Below are 17,454 nucleotides of genomic sequence, written 5' to 3'. Positions count from 1 at the left end.
TCAAGGGATTTTAGGTTTCTTATCAGTTTAAACGAACTGAGTGATAAGAGAATTACGTTTTTTGAAAAAGGAGACAGAAATATTTATCGGCAGAGCTTGGAAAAGATAAAAAATGTTGTTAAAGTGGACATCTTTAAAATTTTGCATCTGCCAAACGAAGAGAACTGACCTGATTGTCGCTTCCTGAGTAGTATCCGATCTTCGGAAAGTAGAGGCAGGAAGTTGAGAGGGAAGACTTGATTTAATTGTGAAGGAATATAAGTGCCCAGGTATTTCAGGACATGTTCTATACATTTGAATTTGTGAGCACTTTTCATATGTGAGATTTGAGATTTAGGTATGGCTATCCCCAATGCCTCAGATTTTGAAATATTAATTTTCAAGTTGGAGATAATTCTAAACCGATTAAATTCATGAAGGAGATTGGGTAGTGAGAGATTGTATTAGTAAGGGAGAATAACATGTCATCTGCGTAAGATGATACTTTAAATTCTGTGGGTCCTAACTGTAATCCAGAGATGTCAGGATTATGTCTGAGTGTCTAAAGGGTTCTAGAGAGAGGGCTAAAAGAAGTGGTGAAATATATAAAAATATTTTTAACATTCCTTATATACAAAGGCCTAATACAGTAACCCTTCAATTCAAAATACCTACCCAATGTATATGCATTCCTCAAATTAGTTATCTTGTCAACATATACCGGTATCTAATATCAAGCAATGATAGACTCAGGACTAAAGTAATGAGCAGTCATAAAAAAAGTACTCATACAATTTCAATTAAAATGGTGAAATATAATGTATAACCAAAAAGATTAACCCACAGTACACATAAATGACCACACTAAATTACAAAGCATAGGTTACATTGCACAAACAATAAGAAAGTGAACACCGGGCAGATCCAGTTACCTGACAAGATGAATAGCCAGCAAGCTGCTCTCTAGTCTAAAGTCACTTTTTTTATATGAACGCCCATGCTTATGTATTTGGGGAAATATTTTTTAAGGTTTTCTGATTTAAATATTTTGGAGTAACAACACTGTTTTATTATGTAATAAATTGGTTGCTATGGCCATTTTTCGGTTTCTTTCTTGACAGAATTTGTATTATCATCTGTGCGCCAATTCAGGAGATTGTCCCTCACATTTTGTCTGATAGAGAAAAAGAGAGAAAAAAAAATGTATTATTACAGAGTCTCATCAGTAATTATTAGACATGTGCATTTGTTATGGATGCATTTTCGTTCCGAATTTCGTTTTTTTTCTGTGTTTAACAAAACGATAACGAATGCGCGGAATCCGAAATCCGAAAGATCCAAAATAAAAAAATGCTTTATTTTTTTATCCATCATATTTTCGTATTGTTGCGACAAAAGTTTGATATAGATAGATAGATAGAAGATTCAACATGACGGTGACAATAGCGATCTGTGTCTATCGAACCTGCGGTCGAATGTGCCTAACCTAACTCTAGTAGTCCAAGATTATTTGACATAGAGTGAAAAGATTCAACATTATAGAGACAATAGTAAAATTATGCTGATGAATGTTATTGGCTGATTGTAACAAAAGAGGAGGAGCAGTAAAATAGCTAGAACACATGTACAGCCAACTAACTTTCACTTATGTTTAATACCGCTCGACATGAAGATTTGACGAAGCAGCTAAAAACATACGATCGCCACGAGTGGACATTTACAGTCAAATGCTCTGCCCATAGGCTATAGAAGTATTCTAATGTTTTTTGACTAGTAATAATAATTAATAACAATAATTATTACTATTAAAACAACATTAGAATTCTATTATAGCTTGTGGGCAGAGCATTCGACCGGGATTGCGACATTGTACAGTTTAGCTGCTTCCTCGAATCTTCTTAGAACATCCGACAGCCTTCAATTGGCAAATTCAACCTTAATTAATTCGGATTTTCATACAAATGTATTTTTAAATGAAACAAAATAAATAAAAACTAATTTCGGGAGGAACTAAATTAATACATTTTTCAGACGAAACCGAAATCCTGAAACAAAATATTTCAGTGTGCCCATGTCTAGCAATTAGGTGTCCATGATTCTAATAATGAATTCAATTAATAAAACTTATACTTCATAATTCAGCTTGATCATAACACACTAAAATGATGGGAATGGAATGGGAGCTGATTGTGTTAAAAAATCTCAATCTACAGTTGTAGCATTGGTCTATGATTAGCAAAATTTCATATAGATGATCAAACAATAAAATGCATGATTCTACTAAAAGAATTGCATCCCTGTGGCTCGACGCGTTTCATGGAGTATGACGAAGCAAATCTATAAAAAGTATATAAATAATGTTATAGTCTAATAGTTTACCCAAATGCAGGAAAAAGAGAAGGGATGGGGGAGACAAGCCCACCATAGGTAGGGATCCCTACCTTAGTATGCTTACAATTCAGCTCAAGGTTTACGACATGTGGTCGTATAAAATGGGAGTTGTCAGGGGGAAGGGAAAAATTTCCCTTCACTTTTATCCAGATGAAACGTCAGGTAGAACAGGAAGTGAGGGGAAATCTCCTCTATGAAGTCACAGACACAATTTAACAGTGAATGACAGTGAGCGGTAGAGATTCTAACCCTTCCTCTTTCCAAAAAAATTTAAGAAAAGTTTTGGCTTGAGTTGGAGTCTAGACAGCCATAGATCTGATAATGCAAGGCAATTATGTGAGCTTATTAATGTAATGTTCTAGTGGCTTCATTTATTTAGACATACTGATTATCACTGATGCAGACAGTTAATAAAGGGTACATTTCTTCTGTTCACTTTATGGGGAACTATAGTCATTCTGTAGCCATTGAGATTCTGATATTATGAAGTGTTCTTCTGTGTAATGAAGATATTTTTAAATAGTACAGCTCATAGCTGAACTATCAGTGAAAATTATGTGATTGTTAAAATGCAGGTCATTTTTAATACCATTTTATCAGGGTTTCCTATAGTGAGGGAGAACTGCATAGATGGTAAAATAAAGCCATAGTTAAAGGAAAAGCTGGGATTGGTGCTTCCTTATTGTACAGTATAATAGTAAAAACATATTTTCTGCCATCCTCTAATATAGACTTAATAAGAGGAACCCATCTTGTTAGTAAATGTTACACAAAATATGTCTGAAAAACACTTCAATATACAGACACCAGCTATGAACATACAGCATCATTGGACCCGATTTTTTTAGGCATCTCATCCACTGTGGTCAGTAAGGCCAAAGCTTTTTTTAAATAGACTTGGGAGAGTAAATACTGTCACTTTTTATGCTTTCCACGACCCTATTAAAAGCTGTTTCTTCCTGTGACAACATGACATAAAATGAAGGGAGCATTTGTCACTGGGAAAGGAAGACACATACAGTAATAATAACATGACAGAGGTTCTATTCATTTCCTAGTTTAGTGAAAAAAAGTGATTTACATAGAAACATAGTAGGCGAGGTTGAAAAAAAGAGTCCATCAAAGCCAACCTATGTGTTTGATTTTATGTCAGTATTACATTGTATACCCCTGTATGTTGTGGTTGTTCAGGTGCTTATCTAATAGTTTTTTTAAATTATCGATGATCCCCACTGAGACCACCGCCTGTGGAAGGGAATTCCACATCCTTACCGCTCTTTCAGTAAAGAACCCTCTACGCAGTTTAAGGTTAACCCGCTTTTCTTCTAATTTTAGTGAATGGCCACGTGTCTTATTAAATTCCCTTTCGCAGGAAAAGTTTTATCCCTATTGTGGGGTCACCAGTACAGTATTTGTACATTGAAATCATATCCCCTCTCAAGCATCTCCTCTCCAGAGAGAACAAGTTCAGTTCTCATAACATTTCCTCATAACTAAGATCATGCAGTCCCTTTTTTCGTTTTGTTGCCCTTCTCGGGACTCCAGTTCCAGCACATCCTTCCCGAGGACTGGTGACCAGAACTGGACAGCATACCCCAAGTTGCGATCGGGCCAGAGTCTTGTAGAGTGGGAGAAATATTGTTTTATCTCTGAAGTTAATCCCCTTTTTAATGAATGCCAATATTCTGTTTGCTTTGTTAGCAGATGCTTGGCATTGCATGCTATTGCTGAGACTGTCATCTACTAGGACCCCCAGGTCCTTTTCTGTCCTAGATTACCCCAGAGGTTCACCCCCTAGTGAGTAGCTTGCATTCATATTTTTGCCACCCAAATGCATTATTTTTAATTTTTCTACATTAAACTTCATTTGCCATGTAGTTGCCCACCCCATTAATTTGTTCAAATTTTCTTGCAAGGTTTCCACATCCTGTATAGAAGTTATTGCCCTGCTTAGCTTAGTATTGTCCGCAAATACAGAGATTGAACTGTTTACCCCATCCTCCAGGTCGTTTTAGAATAAATTAAATAGGATTGGTCCCAGGATAGAACCCTGGGGGACCCCACTACCCACCTCTGATCATTCCGAGTACTCACCATTTATCACCACCCTCTGAACTCGCCCTTGTAGCCAGTTTTCAATCCATGTACTCCTCCCCCATATACCTACCATACCATATTCTAAGATTTTCTACAACTCATAGAAATCATTGTTCTCATATCATAATGGGTCAGTCTTTCTGACTAAACTTTTAGCAGATTTGTTCAGACTGTTATCTCATATTAGTTAATCATAAAATAGCAATAGTGCAGCATATAATATCATGCTTTAGTACAAGCCAGAAATGGCATCATACATTATGGTAGTTTTCTGATCTAGTATTTTTTTGAAGCCATGGCAGTGTATATATAATTTTCAGAATAGGTATACAAATGTTTATAGATAAATAGATAGATCAATGGATAGATAGATAGATAACAAAAAATATGTATTTCTTTAGTTTGCAACATTGTTTTTAGTTTGGAGATTGGCAAATGTAGGGTTCTGTTTATCATACTGAAATCCTGCTGGGAAAGGGTGGGCAGCACCGATCTTTAACATTTTTAAGTTTTTTCTTTAGTTTATTTTGTTTTCCACTTCTGGACACCACTAGTGGTTTAATGGATATTTTCAGCAAGAGAACTGTAAGAAGAAGGGAGTGAAAGTAAAGTAAAGCTAGCCACACATATAAAGATTTATTTTGATCAACCTGTAGGCTGAATGAAAGAAATCAAACTGATTCCATAATCAATGCTAACAGCACGGATAGATGAACCCCCCTGTGTGGATGATTGCATTCTGACAGCCGTAGACATTAGTTGTCAAAATACCTGCACAGTGCCTGCATCTGATTGGATGCAGGGCCTTTCAGCCAACAATTTTCTGACAAGTTTCTTGGCAAAAGTGGATTGGACTATTGACTTTCAACAAATAGAGCAGTTCTGAAAGAGCCGTACCCTGCTCAAATTCCAATCCAGTAGTAATAGAGCGAAACTTTAGCAGTGTATGGCCAGTTTACTGTTGGGACTTAGAAGAATCACATTAGTTAAAGAAAAATTACACCAGCTCTTCTTGCACTTGTTTAGATGCATACTTCCCAGTTACCTACTATATCTTTGAGTCCACCTGAGACTCCCATCTTGATAGTGTCAGTATGCTTATCTTGACCAACTGTGCTCTCTCCTTCATTTAACGTACTATCACTCTCCTTTTCTTTATGTAGCAACCTAAATAGAGTACCACATCACGCTTATCTTTACAAATTTCACATGAGTTTATGGAAAGATTAGTACATAGGAGCGAACAGGGCTACAGTATGTGGTATTTCCAGGCAGTCTCTTGCCCAAATACTTTCCAGGCCTAACAATTTTGAGTGTTCCCACCCTTCCTCAAGGCCACAGGTATAGTATATTGACCCACTATATAACTCTCTGCTATATAGTAACTGAGAGGAAATGAGTGATCTCAAGCTCCTCTGTATTTTAATCTGCCCATAGATGGATCAAAATGTGTCCAGTTCAGGATGAACTCGCTGAATTTCAATCCATCTATTCCTGCCTGACTGAAGTCGATCTAGCAATCCACTTCTATTGAATGGGACTAATGAAAACTTCTTCTTGATCAGCTGGCTGCAGCTGCTGATCAGAGTATTCTGGCAACAGAGGAGTCCTGCTGTAAGAATACAATGGCACAGCAGGGTGCATTCTGCCATCCACCTTGCATGTTTGGATGAGGGAATTTTTTTTTTTTTCCAATCAGCCCTTTACTCTCACACACACACACACACACACACACACATATATACAGTATATATCAGTACAAAGGGTGTCCCCAGCTTCTTTTAAGATAGCCAGCAAAAAAAAAAACTAATTAGTATGTTTTTAGCTAAACATAAAAACAGGAAAAACAGCACAAGGGACATAACTTACAGTTAGTATGATGCGTCCCCTTGTTTTGATTCTTCTTCTTTCAGTGACAATCTTCTTTTGCCCTACCACCCCCTGCCTGCCTCCATAATCTTCCAGTGTGGTGGGGTTATTACAGCTAAGGGGTTGTCAGGAGCTCTCATCAAGAGCGCTGACTATGCCTGGCCTTTCCTGCCAGATGCGCCATTCATTAAAGCATACAGCTTCTATGAATGACACAGGATCTATGAATTGGGGACGAGCGGTTGGTTGATTAATTGCTCTGCCCCCTCCATTCATACTGTAGATCCTATGTCATTAAAGGATTGTGCCCACTTTTTGAGATCTGTCTCATTTGAGATCCAATAATTAGATTATTTGCTTTATAAACTGTCTGGTTTTTAAGCTTGAGACCTCCACAGAAGACTTGGATGCATGCGTTTGAACCTCAATGCCTGGCCTGAATGAAGCAGGGTCAATCACTACAGACAAACTTGATCAGATAGCTGAACTCACCAAACATTTGGCACCTGAGATGACCTTTATTGCATGTCTAAAAGTTGAGATAAACAATATGATGTGGTAGATTTTGATGTTTGAAGGTCAAAGGGAATATTTCTTTCCAAGTCTCAATGTGCTTCTTGCAGGAATAATACAGGACCTCAGTGTAAGAAAAGAAAGAAATGACATCTGAAGAATACATAGAAAATTGAGTGTAATTAAAATAATGGCCATAGGGTGACAGCATAGCCATAAACAATTAACTTTGTGAAACAACATATGAAATAAACATAAATGCAATTGCATTGCCTATTTAACTGTTGGAGGTGGCACAATGGTGAACCGGGTTTTTAGGGTAACCACAGAATTGTAGCATAAGTTACTTCCCTCACTGAAGATCAATACTTTCTCAGGGGTATGTGGTAAAATGTAAAATAACAGAGGGTTTGACCATGCTAAAGTCACATAGCTGTCTGTTTATGCTAGTCCTAGAACTAAATCAGGTCCTATCATAAAGCAAACCTGCTGCTGACAATCACTGCTGAGAAGTGCTTTTCCCTTTCCTTTTAGAAGCAATCTGCTGTACAGCTGCCGCTGGCATACTTAATATAGCCATAATATAGTGGACGCTCTTCCTCTTTTTCCCTGACTTAAAGCAGGAAGGCACTGCCACCATCCTATCACCTATTCCCTGCTGAGAGCCTTTTGCTGCTTTCACTCAGGCAATTATTTCCTATACTTTACATTTCTGTCTAATTACGGTGCTTCAACCTACTACTGATGACATCCTGGAGAGAGACTCCTATGTGCTAAAGTCTGGCACCCAATTTGGGCTTACCTGCAGTCCTTAAAGTACTTCTTAAATGGGCATTCTAACAAGACTTGCTAAAGATTTAAAAAAAATATTCATAATATAATATTCCTAGTCGACTAGCAGAAATGTTTTAAAGCTGAACTCCAGTAAAAAAAGATAAATACACATTTAACTACATATATGAGAGCCATTTTACCTGCCAATGGATTTGTATTTTTGTTGAGCCCATTCAAAATGTACTGAATTATACAGTTTGGGTGGTGAACAGATTTCTCTGTACTGCAGTGAAGCAATAAAGCTAGGTCTTTCAGCATGCTTGGTTGGCATCTTTTACTGCTCCTTTGTCTCCCAGCGTTCCGGGATTACAAGAGGGTAGTGCTAAGTAAACTTAGACACTTACACTAGTCACATTTAAATACATTTTTTTTGCTAATGAATACTTAATTGCAACTGTTTTACATTTGCCTGGAGCTCAGTTTTAATTACACTATAATTGAATTAATTAAAAATGATCCGGGTCATTAAGCATGCCTAATATCTGGTCATTAGCAACTTCCCAGAGTTAGATCTAGATATCAGAGATGCTTTGTTGGGCAACTGAACACACCTAACCCCCACAGGCCACCACCTGGCCTGAATGTAATGCCATGTACACACGATCGAAAATTCCGGCAAGAAAAGGCCGATATGAGCTTTTGGTCGGAAATTCCGACCGTGTGTAGGCTCCATCGGAATTTTTCAGTTTGGAATTTTCGCCAAGAAAAATTTGAGAGCTGGTTCTCAAATTTTCATACGGGAAAAGTTCTTGTCGGAAATTCCCATCATCTGTATGCAATTCCGATGCACAAAAAAACATGCATGCTTGGAATCAAGTTGACGCATGCTCTGAAGCATCGAACTTCATTTTTCTCGACTCGTCGTAGTGTTGTACGTCACTGCGTTCATGACAGTTGGAATTTTGTATGACCGTGTATATGCAACACAAGTTTGAGCCAAAATTACGCAGAAATTTTTATTTATTTTTTTGTCGGAATCCGATCGTGTGTACGTGGCATTAGTGGATCAAAAACTAGAAACTAACTAACCACAGCAGTAAAATCACAAATGCATAGTTATAATCATGTCAGGCAAAGCAACTGATGGTCTATAGCAGTGGTCATCAACACTGTCCTCAGGGCCCACAGGCCAGGTTTTATGTATTACCTTGGGGAGACTAGAATACTGAAATCACTGAGCAGCAAATAATATCACCTGTGATGTATTTCAGTTATCTTGCAAACCTGGCCTGTTAGTGGGCCCTGAGGACATGGTTGATAACCACTGGTCTATAGGCCTTGGCAAAAAAAAAAAATTAATTGCAGAGAGGTCTGGTCCTGGCCTGGATTCATACACCTATTTGGTCAACACTTGGATATAAAAAGTCAACTATGACACCTGGTAAAAAATATTAAATTTTCATGGACATTTCTAGCCTCTCTACAGCTCTCCAAACTATGTAAGGCCTGGTTTACACCTATGCAGTTTGCATATTCCAGGTGCATTTTGCAGTTTTCAATACACCTTTTTGATCCACTGAAGTCTATGGAACCAAAAAACAGAAAATAGTCCCTGGCCCTTTCCATAAAATGCACAGATGTAAATGTGACCCATAGGAAACCATGTTAAATGGACTGTAGTGTGTTTCTACAAAACTGAAAACACACTAAACAATGCATAGGTGTGTGAAGCAGGCCTAATACTCCAAACGTCAGAGGATGCACTACGTTGTCAGGCAGAATAAATAAATAGGGTGCATTAGCATTACTATGATCCAGCTATATTACGCAGACACTGGGCTGTATTCGGTCATGCATTTGGTGAAGACTTTTTATCATTTTTGTAATGCTAAAAATCAGGCAGGTGAAATTGTGCAACAATCTAACTACAAAAAAGGTTGCATGTGCAACCACAAAATGATTGTTGGGAATAATCTGGCACACACTGGAAACTACTACAGTATATCAGATTATTATACTCATATAAAATGAAAAGGAGGGAACATATCAAAACTGGTGCAGCCATAATCTGGAGCAGATGGGCATGGCAACCAATCAGCTTCTATCTTCAGCTTATTCAGTGAAGTTTGGAAAATAAAAGGTAGAAGCTGGTTGGTTGCAATGCACAACCGCTCCGGTTTTTATAAATGCCTCTCACTGTATTTCCCAGGACACTAACCTAACGAGCAAAAATAAATAAACAAATAAATTAACATTATGTGTTAAAAACACAAGGTCTTAGGCCTCGTACACACGACCGAGGAACTCGTCGGAAAAGACACATTGTTTTCATCAACGACTTGTTTAGGGGGGGGGGGCGTCCCCTCCTGCCGCCTATAAGAACGATCAAGCGGTGGAACTGCCGCTTTAATCATTCTTATCGTGCACAGAATCGGCGGCTGAAGACAGTGATATCGGAATGATGCCTGTAGCTGCAGGCATCATTCAGATATCACCGCACAAAGTCAAGGACATTAAATAACGGCCTTCGGTCGTCAAGTGGTTAAATGATTGGGCAGTTATGATGTCATATGTAAATAGACTTGCACATGATCTCCATTCATCAAGATTAGTTTGCTATAATATTACTGTAAATAGACTAGAATAAGTGTTGTCCCCACCATTCCTGTGTGTTGTTTGGTATGTCTACAAACCTTTTATAGAGCATGTAACTAAGCAGTGTGTTTGTATTCTTGCTCAAAATTATTGGAAGAAAAAAGCTGAGTGAACATGCATCATTCAACAAAATATACATGGAACGAAGGTATAAGAAATGAGGGAAAGAAAAGCGTATGCCACATCCTTATCTAACAATCAGGTTCCAAATGTCACATTCGACCCTGGAAGGGCTGCGAATGTGATCAGTTGCTAATTCAGCACATGTTACCTTAATTTTAAGATCAGACCCATAACCATAAGCAAAATACTCCGTATTTGTAAAACATTTCACAGCAATTATTGGTGCTTTTTAGTGGTGCTAATTAATCAAGAGAAATCTTCCCCTTAAATATTTAAGCTGTGAAGAGAAAAGAAAACCAACTGGGCAAGTGGTCGGGTCAGACTTTTGACACCTTTTTATTATTTTATATACAGAACAAAGCTCACAACTTTTTGTAGGCTTTTCTCATAAAATAGAAAAAAAAATGCACAAAAATGTTACATAATTTGTTACATAATTTGTGGTTGTTAGTTTTTAGTAACTATGTATGAAAAATATGTGAATGTGCAATATACAGTGTATGTAAAGCACTGTGTAATTTGACAGCGCTATAAAAGTACCTGTAATAAATAAATAAATTCATATTTTGAGGAAAATCTAAAGTGGTATTAAAACCCAAAAGCAAATATTTATTAAATTGTAGCTTACCAGGTTCTTAGATGTGATGTCTGAACTAGCTTTCTTTTTTAGGCTTTCTTTCTTTTATTTCCACCTGGGGATCCTGTCAGTACTTTTGTTGTTTCACCAGAACAACCTGTGCTTCAGATGTACCTGTATTAGTAAAGGGGTTGAGGCAGACCATCCTGACAGGGGTGCAGTCAATGGTCAACTTTTATTTATTTATGAAAATAAAATCAATATACCAAGAAAAAAAAACAGTTGCTTTAACTGCGTATAAAGTTTAACCACTTACCCCCCGGACCATATTGCTGCCCAAAGACCAGAGTACTTTTTGCGATTCGGGACTGCGTCGCTTTAACAGACAATTGCGCGGTCGTGCGACGTGGCTCCCAAACAAAATTGGCGTCCTTTTTTCCCCACAAATAGAGCTTTCTTTTGGTGGTATTTGATCACCTCTGCGTTTTTTATTTTTTGCGCTATAAACAAAAATAGAGCGACAATTTTGAAAAAAATGAATATTTTTTACTTTTTGCTGTAATAAATATCCCCCAAAAATATATAAAAAAAACATTTTTTTTCCTCAGTTTAGGCCAATACGTATTCTTCTACATATTTTTCGTAAAAAAAATCGCAATAAGCGTTTATTGATTGGTTTGCGCAAAAGTTATAGCGTTTACAAAATAGGGGGTATTTTTATGGCATTTTTATTAATATTTTTTTTACTAGTAATGGCGGCGATCAGCGATTTTTTTTTCGGTATTGCGACATTATGGCGGACACTTCGGACATTTTTGACACATTTTTGGGACCATTGGCATTTTTATAGCGATCAGTGCTATAAAAATGCATTAGATTACTATAAAAATGCCACTGGCAGTGAAGGGGTTAACACTAGGGGGCGGGGAAGGGGTTAAGTATGCCTGGGTGTGTTCTTACTGTGGGGGGGGGGGGGGGTGGCCTCACTAGGGGAAACACTGATTTTCTGTTCATACATTGTATGAACAGAAAATCAGCATTTCCCCTGCTGACAGGAACGAGAGCTGTGTGTTTACACACACAGCTCCCGTTCCCCGCTCTGTACCGAGCGATCGCGTGTGCCCGGCGGCGATCGCGCCCGCCGGGCACACGCACGGGAGTCGGGGGCGAGCGGGGGGCGCGCGCGCCTCCGGCGGCGCGCGTGCGCCCCTAGTGGCGGCTAAAAGGTAGGACGTCCATTTACGTGGTCTCGCCTAGGAGAGCCACCTTGTGGACGTATAATGACGGTGCGGCGACGGCAAGTGGTTAAGCTGCAGTTTAGCTTTAATATGTTAGTGTATGTAAATCTACTAAAACTACCCCCTGACTGACAATGCTGATGTCCAAATATGTGCTGTGCTAGTTCATCCAGAGTGGAGGAACTCTACTACAGGAGGTGTGCTAATGTCATTTTACCAGGTGAAAACAGAAGGAAAAAGTCTAAAAAAATAAAACAAATGCAGCCACCACATCTAATGATTGGTAAGCTGCAATATATTACACTATTGTTTTTTTTTTTGCTTTATTATAGATTTAATGTCACTTCTGAAAAGCTGGACTTACTATTCTATTTGGGGTTAGCCTAAGCATGATGAGCAATTGTTGTTGTACTTTAAATAGTACAATGTTGTTATTATTTGCAGGTCATTGTGATCATTTGGTGATGCATTTATAATGTTCATTAAGTTTAATGAGAAATAACCCATACCTGTCACTTCTCTGCTCAAGTATTGGGTAAATAAAATAAAATGATGTTCTGATGAGATGTCTCCTATGATTTCGTATTTCGAGAACACATAGAACTTTATAAACAACATACTTTTTAATTATCTGTCTGCTCTTAAAGTATTTTCCAAAACATAGTTACTCTATGAATGACATTATTTTGGATGTACAGTAGTTGCTAAGGCTCAAGCTATACAGGCAATTTTAAAGATGAATTCCAGGTATAAATACTTTTAGCTAGATTCACATAGAGTTAGGTCGGCGTATCAGTAGATACGCCGACCTAACTTGGAATTTGCGCCGACCTAAGTTTAAGTGTATTCTCAAACAGAGATACACTTAAACCTATCTAAGATACGACGGCTTGTGCCGTCCTATCATAGGGTGCAATATTTAGGCTGGCCGCTAGGTGGCGCTTCCATTGCGGTCGGCGTAGAATATGTAAATCACTAGATACGCCTATTCACAAACGTACGCCCGGCCGACGCAGTACAGATACGCCGTTTCCGTAAGAGATAGGCCGCCTAAAGATAAAGATGCCCCCTAGGTGGCGTAGCCAATGTTAAAGTATGGCCGCCGTTCCCGCTTCGAAATTTGAAAATTTTACGTCATTTGCGTAAGTCGTCCGTGAATAGGGATTTACGTCATTTACGTCCACGTCGAAATCAATAGGACCGTGCGGCGTACTTAGCTGCAATGCACACTGGAAAATGTAGGCAGACGGCGCATGCGCCGTTCCAAAAAAACGTCAATCACGTCAGGTCAAAGCAAATTATCATAAAACACGCCTCCTTAGCCTATTTTGAATTAGGCGCGCTTGCGCCCGCCGCATTTACGCTACGCCGCCGTAAGTTAGGAGGCAAGTACTTTGAGAATACAGTACTTGCCTCTCTGACTTAAGGCGGCGTAGCGTAAATACGATACGCTACGCCGCCTTAAAGTTGCGCGGGGCTACATAAATCTAGCTATAAATATATACTTGGCTACATTGGTCCAGCTTGGTTCATTGGTCCAGCCAACATTGCTACTACACACAACTCTTCTACGTTACAGAACTGGGTGGGTGCCATGTGTTCCAGCTGCTTAGCAAACAGTCACTACTCTTAGGCCTCATACACACGATAGGTTAACCAGAGGACACCGGTCTGAAGGACCGTTTTCATCGGTCAAAACTGATCGTGTGTGGGCCCCATAGGTTATTTAACCATCGGTTAAAAAAAAGCCAACTTGCTTTAAAATTAACCTATGGATTCCTAACCGATAGGTCAAAACCGATCGTTAGTAGGCACAACCATCGGTTAAAAATCCATGCATGCTCAGAATCAAGTCGACGCATGCTTGGAAGCATTGAACTTCGTTTTTTTCAGCAAGTCGTTGTGTTTTACCTTACCGCGTTCTGACACGATCGGTTATTTAACCTATGGTGTGTAGGCGTGACGGACCATCAGTCAGCTTCATCGGTTAACCTATGACAACGGTCCTTTAGACCATTGTCCTCTGGTTAATCTATCATGTGTACGAGGCTTTAGGGCTCATTTCCTCTTGCTTCGCCTTTAACACACATTAAAGGCTGGTTTAAACTTGCTTCAAAACAAGGCTTCAAACAGGCTTTGTTAAAGCTCTCTGAACACCAGTCAAAGCTCCTGTCACTAAATTAAGTGGTGTGCTTACATTCCTGTTTACAAAATAGATCTGTGTACTTACCTATTTTTAATCCAGTCTGATCAGCAGAAAGGTAGAAGCACTAACATCGGCTGGGCCATGAGAGCTTATGGGTGATATTACAGCTCAAGGAATTCACAGTCATTGTTGAGCGCTCCCTAACACTCTAATTGCCAGCTCCATTCAGTAGCCAAAATGGATTATAGTTTTCTAAAATGCCTCTATGAGAAAATATAATACATTTTAACCACTAGATGGAGCAAATGATTATAGAAATTGATTACAGCCATTATGAATGCCATAGTGAATGTTTTATAAACAGACCCCTTAGAGTCGGTTCACACAGCAGCGGCACAACTTCGGGGGCAACTCTGCAAGTCGTCCTGAGGACGACTTCAGAGGCGATTTGCAAAACGACTTCTGTATAGAAGTCAATGCAGGTCGCCCCGATCCGCCCCCAAAGTCATACAGGAACCTTTTTCTAAGTCGGAGCAACTTGCGTCGCTCCTATTAGAACGGTTCCATTGCATTGAATGGGACGCGACACGTCAGGCGGCTGAGCCGCCTGTCGTGTCGCCCCAGTGTGAACCGGGTCTTAAAGTGGTTGTAAACCTCAGATATGAAATATGAACAAAGCATGTTGTTCTATAGTGTGTACTTGTCACCAAGCTTGCTTTATTCCTTTGCTACAAGCATGAATCACTTCTGACGATTTTTCCCGACAATAAGAGAAAAATGGTGACGGGAGGGAGCTCCAGCAGACTGACAGCCTCAGCTTTATCTCTTTGTGCCTTGTCAAAAGGATCTGCGGATTGTAACTTCAGCTCTCTATACTCTTTTTTCTGAAATCTCAGACAAGATTTATAAATTCTGGACTTTTCACTGATATAGAGAAGAGTAGACTGCAGATAGAAAGATACAAAATATGTGTGTGTGTGTGTGGGGGGGGGGGGGTTGTTTCATCTCTGTGTATCACCTGTTGATAGCCCTGCACTGGGTATATGTAAGGGTTTACAACCACTTTAAATTCTGCCAGAAGCAGCGAGTATTTTGCTTTATGTGCAGAAAATGTACTCAGCGGGAAAAAGGAAACCTATGTAACCATCACATCTAAGAACTGGAATACTGCAATATATTATATATAATATAATAATATATATATAATATACATCTTAGTTCTGGAGTTTAAACATATTTTTTCTTTTTTACAGACGTAATATATTAAATGTTATGAACAACAACAAACTTTTGATATTAAAAGTTTTATACTAGGATGGAAGTGATGCTAGAGCATTATTTTGGGCCATATATCAATGATTATTACACTGATATTTATGAATGTACTTTTATATAGATTTCTATACTAAAAACCCTTAGATTTTTTAGTCCAATTTCCTAGTCTATTAGTATCCATTTCCATTACACTATATTGCCTATACCATGCAATAGTATTTAGAAGGAGAATGAGAAAAAGGGGGGCGGGGAGTGGAAGTAGAAGAGGGATGGAAAACAATACGCTGGAGTAGGTAGTCATAAGCAAATATATTATGTCTCATTGACACAATAGCCTCCTTAAATACCTAGAGTCAACACCGATGGGGAGGGGTTTTCGAGTGGAAGAACTGGGAGATGGAGTACTAGCTGTCGTGGACTTTGAGGAAGCTCCCCAGTCTAGGGGGGGTGGCCTTGGGCCTGGAGCTTGTGAGTGGAAGGGACCCTCGTACAAACCACAGGGGTGTCCTGACCAGGAGCAGGAGAAGACATTGGAGAGTACTGGGCAAGTCTCCAGGAGGGATCCACCAGGTGTCGGTGAGTGCCACACAGCCATGAAATCTGGGGATTGGAAGGATGCAATCTGAGATGGATGTAGAGCCAGTGAGGACTGTGGTGGCATGGGTAGTGGAGATGGGTAGCTGCAACCAGGGGGGCTGGCAGGGCCTGAAGAGGGCTAACTGGGATCAGTAGTCCACCTAGGACAGCTAGCACCAGAACTTTCTATTCTTTTTGCTACACCAAAGGGGCCACGGCCCCTGCCTGCAAAGGGCTGTTTCTTGGGCCTAGCTGAAGCCAGTGTCAAGCTAGCCACATGCTAGCTGTGCCTGAAGAGTTGTGCTGGAGGAAGAGGAATGAGTAGTCTGCAGCAAGAGATGTTCTGGAGAAAGAGGAGAGTTAATAATTTGTCACAAGTTATGCAAAAAAATCTTTCTTAGCAACCCATGAATTCCTTAACCCCATCCATGTTATAATCCCTCAATAAAAACACAAAACAAAGCTAATGGACCGTTCATTGTCTTGGAGTGTCTGGGAAGTGAATGCCGGGCTGGGAAGGGTGACAGGTGGAGCGCAACATTCAGCAGCCCCTACGGGGGTACCGCTACATTTGGGGGCTTGTTCCAGGACCATCTGTTTATGGGTAACCTGACAGTCATTGCCCCTAGCAACTGGTGTTGACCGAGCCGGGGAACTGTGTTTTGTTCCGCCATTATTGAGGATTGAACCCAGGGAAAGGATTTGTGTGTCTTGCCTGCTGTTTCAGCACTGTAACAAGTACTGTTGTCCATAGCAACCAGTCGCTACTTAATGCTCCTGCCTACCCAGTTGCCTCAACTGGCGCTGGGACAGACACTTGTACAAATCTTACAATTCCGGAACTGTTCACTATGTGCTGTCACCCATGGCAACCACGCCGGGTAACCGCGCTTATGGATTACAAATACGTTCAGCGTTCTGCTATTACTGGACATCACATTGTGGATTACAAATATGTTGAGTGTTCTGCTAATGCATGACATCTTGAATTTTTGCTTCAAACTCCTGTTTTAAACACTAAAGTGGGCCTGGAACTGTCTACTGGGTGATCAGGGTAAGCCAGCGGGTCCCTGTGGGCGGGGCTGTGCTGAGATAGTACCCTTCAGTGAATCATTGGCTACAAACTATATTATTGCTACCGGCAACCACCGGAAAAGTCAACAGTCATTAGTTCCCAGTTGCTCGGGAACAGTTGGTGCCGAGAGACATGCCTGGACATGTCCTGCTAGCGTCAGCATGCC

This window comes from Rana temporaria, chromosome 3 (assembly GCF_905171775.1).
Source record: "Rana temporaria chromosome 3, aRanTem1.1, whole genome shotgun sequence".
Classification (NCBI taxonomy): Eukaryota; Metazoa; Chordata; class Amphibia; order Anura; family Ranidae; genus Rana; species Rana temporaria.
The sequence above is the reverse complement of the archived record's forward strand: the minus strand, read 5'-3'. Positions refer to the sequence as shown.